Source organism: Xiphophorus hellerii, chromosome 11 (genome assembly GCF_003331165.1).
Source record: "Xiphophorus hellerii strain 12219 chromosome 11, Xiphophorus_hellerii-4.1, whole genome shotgun sequence".
Taxonomy (NCBI): Eukaryota; Metazoa; Chordata; class Actinopteri; order Cyprinodontiformes; family Poeciliidae; genus Xiphophorus; species Xiphophorus hellerii.
This window is the reverse complement of record NC_045682.1, coordinates 19,805,610-19,813,617: the sequence shown is the minus strand read 5'-3', so window position 1 is coordinate 19,813,617 and position 8,008 is coordinate 19,805,610. Positions and strand designations below refer to the sequence as shown.

General features: G+C 40.5%; 1 long non-coding RNA gene across 1 annotated transcript; it reads right to left on the bottom strand.

Moving 5' to 3' along the window:
- Positions 1-475: 475 nt before the first annotated feature.
- Positions 476-5,058, bottom strand: LOC116728780 (uncharacterized). The gene is made up of 3 exons (XR_004341024.1): positions 4,909-5,058; positions 2,651-2,655; positions 476-488 (listed from the first exon to the last, which is right to left on the bottom strand). It is a non-coding gene; the product is annotated as an uncharacterized LOC116728780 (long non-coding RNA).
- Between the last annotated feature and the right edge of the window lie 2,950 nt (positions 5,059-8,008).

Below are 8,008 nucleotides of genomic sequence, written 5' to 3'. Positions count from 1 at the left end.
CCTCAGATGAATAACCAAAGCTTGTTGAAAAGCTGGATGCCGATTTTCAACAAGCATTTTAGGGGATTTTAAAATCCCCTAAAATCTTCAGGGGATTTTTGTAGCAGTCCCTCAGACCCAAGGAAACACGGAGAGCTTCGACGGGTGCAGTAGATTTGTATTTACTTCTTTCGAAACCAAGTTTGTTGACTAGCACTGAATACACCGTGCTCCAAATACACCGTGAAAACTAAAAGAAAAGAAAATACATTTGCTTAAGTGCCTTTGTTTGACACAAAACATGAATACATTACATAAAAAACGCTAACTTCACAAACTAATGCAGTTCTAAACATGTACCTCGCTCCGCTGTCCAAGGGCTGCAAAGTTTATGGCAGTAAAGTCCGTGTAGTGCTGCTTTTAGCCTTTAGCCTTTAGCCTTTAGCCGGTTCTGAAGAATGTGCGCTACAGGCCAGAGTCATAAAGATGAAGAATATCCTCCTCTTCCTCTTGTCCGTGGGATATTTCAGCCCAAAGTTCTGACTGACAGGAAACTAGCAACACTTCCCCTTATTTTTCGCTTTAAATGAAGGTACTAACTCAAAGTGACCCAAACTACAGCGCCCCTAGTGGGTACTATGGGTAGCAATCTACAAACAGCATAAATAATGGAATGGGCATTTACAATTTTAATGATTTATTGTGGAACTCAGCCTCGGCATACTGAGACGCAGCGGATCCTTTGCTAAGTCAAGCTGTTGCTCTCTATCGTAACCTCTGGTCTTTACTGAGGTAGCAGTGAGCCGAGGTGAGAGATAAAAGCCTGTTCTTAATTTTTTCTTTCCTTCCATCATCCTCCGTCCCCCTACCGTCTCCTCCTCTCCCTCCATCTCTTAAGGGGTTTTTTCTAAAACAGGGCTTGGGAGAAAGTCTGAGCACAAAAGCCGTGCTATCAAGTGACAGGTGCCCTTGTTGTGCCTTTAGCTCACGCTGTGAACAAGCTCTGGGCTAGCACCTTCATAAAACATGAAAGAACTTGACATGTGTCCAGAGTTCTCGAATACAGTTTCAGGCTTCCGTCGGGCGCCTTGAGCAGACGCGGACACATGCAGGTACAACCTCATAACACGCTCGCACAGTCACAAAGCACATGTCTGAGGAAAAAAAAGAAGAAAAAAAACACTTTAGGAGGGATTGGCATTTAAAATGTGCTGCTGTGGTTGTGTTATGCTGCTTTTTTTTTGCTGTTGTTGTTGTGGAGGGCGGAAAGCGGCCCAGTTACTGTTACGTAGCCACCGCCGCCGCAGAGAATCGATGAGGTGCGTGAGATTTTAACAACACAGCAGACAGCTTTGTTTCTTCATGCTACAGGGTGTAAATGCGCCTGTTTACATCCATGACGGAGCTAATGTTACATTTGAAGCTGTGATTGGGCTTATCGGATAACAGTTTTGACAGACTGGCTCAATAATCATTTTTACCATGACTGACGTTGGATTTGATCTCAGTGCTTAGAGGCTCTCTGCAATAACCCTTTAAACGCCTGACAGGAGACAAATTCTGCTCTTTAAAAATCAAACTATTTACTGTTTACTTGTATACATCTATAGCCATATAAACAGTGGCTGAGAAATTACAACAGTTCTGATCAGGATAGATTTCTTTCCAATAGGTTCAAGTCTATATGAAGATACAAATTCAGCCACATTCGAGAGTTTTTGAGCATGAAAATCCAGGCTTGAACTAGGCCACTTTCATGGATATTCAGAGGTAAACTTGCTGATGGAGAAGGTTCAGTTTGGAGACTTCAGCTTTGTGGAAATAAAGCAACACTCCAGGTATGTGTTTGATAAGATTATGAAATTATATAAGGCTCAAAGTTGATTAGGTTTTACATAATACCATCCCTAAAAAGCAGAATTTATGCCTCTATCAGTTATGGGAAGTTGCCCAGTTCAAGACCATCGCAGTACTGCCACCATGTTTCAATATTGATATGATTTGCTTTTCTGAAAGATGGAGGATGTAACTTGATTCACATCTTCCAGAAGGTTCCACTTTAGTCCAAAGATTATTTTCCTAAAAGCCTGAGTAACCATCAGGATATTTTTTTTTTATCAAATGTGAGACTGACCTTTGTGGTTTGCTGTAGTTTTTGTCTTGGAACTCAACCATGGATTTAATTTTGTTAACTCTGTTTCTCTCTTGTTGTCGGTTCATACACACTTCCTATATATGAAGCCAGTGAACCCTGCCTTTAAAAATAGTTTCGGAGCTGTTCATTTAGCAGAACACACTTAGACGCAGAACTGAATGATATATTGATGTTGGAAATTGTCTCACCTACTTCATGTTGTCAGACAGGCTCTATTTTGGTTATTTCTTGAATCAAAAAAATCAGGTCTACATGTGTGGTTAGAGACATTGAACAAAAAAACAAAGTAACTACAACTAATTTATGGTTTAAAACTGTCTTGGTTTTGCAGAGTTCTAGGTTGGCTTGGAAGAATTTAAGTTTTACTAAGGTTATCTTTGTCTTATTGTAAAATTTGTTTCATAAAACATTAGTTAGGAGGTAAATACCTTTTCACTTCACTGTATGTTTGACATTATAGGGTTAAATCAACTGCTGATCTGGACTAGAGAATCCGGATTTTATCTGAAGCCAAACCAAGCCTTACTTGTAACAGACATGCAGCTTTTTTAAGCAGAAGAAACTGTAAACCAGATTAATTCTGCGTTGCCCTCCTATCACCCCGCTGTCAGTTTCCGCCGTTAAATTATTCACTCTTGGATTTTTTCCCCCCTCCATCTGCCGCGTATCGCCGTGCAAACTTTCCGTGACCTTTCGCGATCCCCCGCGCAGTCGCTCACGAAATGAATTATTTATAGCGCCGTCACGTCAAGAGTCATTGTTTACATCATGCCGTAAAATCATCTAGCAAGGCATCAAGATGAAGCCCAAGGTTCATGTGTTGCTCCACCGCTGCTGCCATTTAGCATATGGTGGGAGTCACAGTAAACGTCGCTGCGAGTGACATTCGCACCGTGTCTTAACAGCAGAACATCTACGTGCTGCAAACGGTTCGGCGTCGACACACAGCAGCGCGACGGCATCCACTGAACCGGCATCTTTGTTAAAACGACAGATGTTCATTACAAATGTTTGGTTTCGTGTGTGGCACGCCATTGTCATCGTAATTCACGGTGACAACATTTAGCAGACGACACCAAACTCAATGATTGTAGGTGGAGTCTAATTAAAACTGGAACGTCAGGCTGTTCAGGAACATGACTTCACGGGGAAAGAGTTGCTTTTGATTATAATCTGGGTTTTGTGCTTACAGCAATTAAAAAGGAAACTGCCTGAGAAACCAACTACAGGCGGTATATCTAGGAGCTGAATAGAAGCAGATTTCTTAGCCAGAAGAATAGCCCCTCAATTTCCAACATTTTCACATTTTGTTGCAACCACAAACCTTTAGTGTATTTTATTGTAGCTGTGTGTGAAGTGGAAGGAAAACAGATGGCTTATAGGGGGTTTATACCAAAAAAAAAACATTTAAAATGGGAAGTTTATTTATGTTTAATGCTCTTTTCCACCAAAAGTCACCTAATTAATTCATCAGAGTACACCTGTGTGTAAATTAATCTCAGTATAAATTCAGATGTGAAGGCTTTAGCGGTTTGTTGGTGAACATTCGAGAACAAACATCACCAACGATTAATCATATTAATCACGATGAATTTGTTATTGAAAGAATTGTCAACCGATTTAGTTATCGATTATTCGTTGAGCATACAGACTCAAAAAAAGATAAATTGCTGAAAGACAACATAGTTATTAAGCCAAAACTATGGCTACTGTCTGCAAAAATGAAATCTTGGTCAAATAAGTTGAACTTTATGGCTAATGTATATGTATAAATACTACTGTAAAGTATTGTCACATTTTTGTCACACCTACAATCATTTTGTTCTAAAAATGTGGCCACAGCTGTTCTTTCTCGTCGTGTCCTAATTATTCTGAGGTGTAAGTAAAATCAGGTCATCACACAAGGAAACATTTTATTACTAGATTTTACACACACAATAAAAACGTGAGCTCTTCCTTCTGATCAAACCCCCCACCAGTCTGATAACTAGAAAGTGTTTCGTCCGCGGTTCGTCTTGTCTCAAACGGCACTGCAAACTGCCGCTGGGATTTACCGGTTCTTGCTTCGATCAGTATTCATAAGAACAAAGCAGCTCATCTGACGGTGGTGTTCAGAGAGCAACACGAGTGGGCCCGGCGCTCTCGTCCTCCACAGAAACATGCATTTACAATTAGAATCTTGCTGTCTTCGTGGAGGCCAAGAAACTGGCACATCAAAAGGAGACGAGACTGATCGAATTTATTAGTCTGCAGCGGAGCTGATTCTCCACTGTGTGAGGTTCCTCTAAACTGCACAAAAATGATAAACTAACCTAATTATCTCAAAATCATGTTTATTAAAATCTGCAGACTATTACATTCTGTGAAGGCTTTTCTTTTATGATTGTAGATCACTGGCTTGTCCCTCAGGAGGAAGGGGGAAATTGCTGGATGTAGTTTACAATAACACTCATTAAGAAAAGATTTAATTGGCTTGCTTTAGCTGGACGTCCATGATTAAAGACCAGTTTAAACCTGGAACTATCGATGAAGGATCCATTTACCTGTTTGAAATAATGGTAAAATAAATCATTACCGTAAAACTTTAAAATCTTTTGGTTGCCCTCTGTTTGACTTAAGCTTGCAAACTTTTATGTAACTATCACTTTACATCACGATCAAGTAACTATATAAACTCGATTTGATAAAAAAAAAAAAGCTAACAAAAATGACTTAAAAGATATTTGACTTTGTCACTTAGTGCCTTGAAATTGGGCCTCTGTCTCTTTAAAAACTCCGCCTTCAGGAAGTCATCACAACATCACTCCTTTATTAACCTTTTAGCAACTTTTTCACCAGCGTTGCACTGAGAAGTAGCTCATATAAGGAGCTCAGCAGATGCGCAGTTTCACCGGGTGGATGCTAATTGCTGCTGGCTAGTCTGAAGGAGCAGAGTGGGGGAGTCGCAGGTTGAGGCGAAAGCTTGGGACCACTAATATCTGGTGACTTCTACTGAAAACCAGATTTGGGTGCATGCAGTTTGGATAAATAAAGAGAAAGTGACCCAAATGGTATTCTTCTTGTTAATTAAAAACCAGACGATGATAATCTACCGGAAAACATTACATGCAAGACCCTTTTTTATGTTTCTCATCTACAGCGAGATCCCTTCTCTACATTTCAGGCTTAGTCTGTTGAGCAGAAAAAAAATGTAAATGAAACTGTTTTTCCAATTTTAATTATGTCTTTTAATAATTAACTATCTTAAACGTGACATATTTGGCTCCCATGGGAAAAGATTTTGACACACTTTTGACTGAGTTTACCAATTTGCATTTTCTTGTTACGTTTCACTTTCTTTGCCTGTTTTTTGATCAAACTTCTTCATTCTGCACAGCTGCAGCAAAAAGTCTGAGCCATGTCTGTGAATGAATATTAGACATTCACTCGGCACTAATAAAACCCCTGGAAATGGTTTGTGAGGAGAACCCAACCAGACGTAAAAGACCAGATGATTATATTACAAACGATAAATTCCAGTGAAGTTGTTTGCTCTGGGTGATGCTTTTCACTGCAGTGATTTTTGCTGTCCCAATGTTGTTTCCTGCAGAACTGCTGAATCACCCCCTACTACAGCCGAACATGTTTCCTCATAATGAGTCCATCCTGTGAGGATGGACTTGCCTGCAGTACAGACTACACCATCACCAGTCAACACCAGAGGAGAGACGTAATAATAATTTAAAAAAAAGCTACCATTCCCTAACGGTTCAAAATAATAAACTTCCTCAGACAGCTAGCAGTGCCAGTGGCAGTGGAAATCGCTTGGTTATTTAAGGTTGTAAAACAAGAATAAACCATTTACACATTTCACAAGAAACAAGTCATTCAATCAGGAATTTAGTCAGTTTTATTTCAGTTTAGGTTGAGGATGATGAATGTCATCATATGTGTTTCTTTCAGCTTTGCCATCCACTCTGGCTCAAATATACAGTATAAGGTGAAATGAAATCAAAATAAGCTCAACACGGGGCGTGCCGTGGTGGCGTAGGGGTTAGCGCGATCCGTATTTGGAGGCCTTGAGTCCTCGACGCGGCGGGTTCGACTCCCGGACCCGACGACATTTGCCGCATGTCTTCCCCCCTCTCCTTCCCCGTTTCCTGTCAGCCTACTATCAATTAAGGGACACTAGAGCCCACAAAAAGACCCCCTGGAGGGGTGAAAAAAAAAATAAAATAAGCTCAACACTTCAAAATCTGTCGCTTACCCAGTCCATCGAAGTGATAATTACACTTGAAAAACACAGACTATTACCAAGTATTTTTGTCATATTAAAAGTTGAATAATCTGCTAGAAGAACTACTGCTTTTGTTTTATCAACAGTAAGGAATTATTGACTTAATGTCAATAATTATTGTTTTAATATGTAGGAGCTCAAAAGAAGCTCCTATATCTTGCTGGAAAGTTACTTGTAAACTAGACAAATATACTGTGTAAGAGTTTGTGTTTTTGCAGCATTTTTTTTTCTTTTTACTAGTCTGCGCTTTTTAAAACGTGAAATTCTGCTGTGGTTATCAATACTTAATGACGGCGTACATTTGTAACTACTGGGTAGCAACCTTAAGCATACTTGATAATATTGTGAGCGGAACCATTTGTATTAATGTTGCTATGAACAATGTGAGCACAGCCTTAGCTGACCTTACAGGGAATACAATTAGTTTTTCAAACACAGCATCCATATGAATTTTAAACTCACCTCTTTGGTTCTCTACACATTGCACACTACAGTACTGCAAACATATCAGGCTACCAGAACACAGAAGGATCAATTACAACACACTTTACCGGTGAAACTAATTACATTGTGCTTTCAATATATTACCATTTTGGTAACACTTTATTTGATGGGTTGTGCATCAGACTGACATGACACTGTCATAAACTTGAAGGAGTCTTTATGAATGTCTATGACTCTTGTCATGAAGTGCAATTCGGTAAATAATGACACTTTTAATGCAAAGTTGCTTTAAAAGTCCATTAAAAGTGCCAACTTTGCATTAAAGTATCATTATTTACAAAATAATGCAAAGTTGGCACTTTTACTCCAACTTTTAAAGTGACTTTGTATTAAACGTGTCATTATTTACTGAATGACACTTCATGACACCTGTTGGCATGTTCCTAACAGACGTTATGTCATGTTTATGACAGTATCATGTCAGTCTTCGTGACCCACATTTCATTTCCATCGGTTCTTGTCCTGTTGTGTCGTCGTCTAACCCGGACTAGGGCTTCACCAGCATGAATTTACCAAAATTGTCATGAAGCGGTGTGGTGTTGGTGGTGAGGCAGAGGCAGCGGACCCAGGTATGATGAATAGATGATGTTTTAATGAGAAAACTTAGTCCAGACAACGAGCAGCAGGCACACGGAAACACTGACGACACAGAACTAACATTGACGACGACTAGACTGGACATTGACGAGGACCCGACGAGGAACAAGGAACACAGGTGGATTTAAATACACGGGAGGGTAATCACAGAAACGAGACACACCTGGGAACAATCAAGGGGAGGACAGGACAACGAAGAGACTAAGGACACAGAAAACTCTAAATAAACACAGAAAAAACACAGATCCTGACAGTACCCCCCCCTCAAGGGCGGCTACCAGACGCCCAAAAAACAAAAACACAACAAGGGTGGGCGGAGGGGCGCTGGACGGGGGGCCAGAGTCCAGAAAAAACAAAAAACAACCCACCATCGTGGGCGGAAACACAAGAAGGGCCAAGAGTCCATAAACAACAAAAAACTACCCACAGGGTGGGCGGAGGCAAAGGAGGCGGGAACCACGGAGGTGGTCTGGCGGTCGTCCGCGGCGGCGGGAACC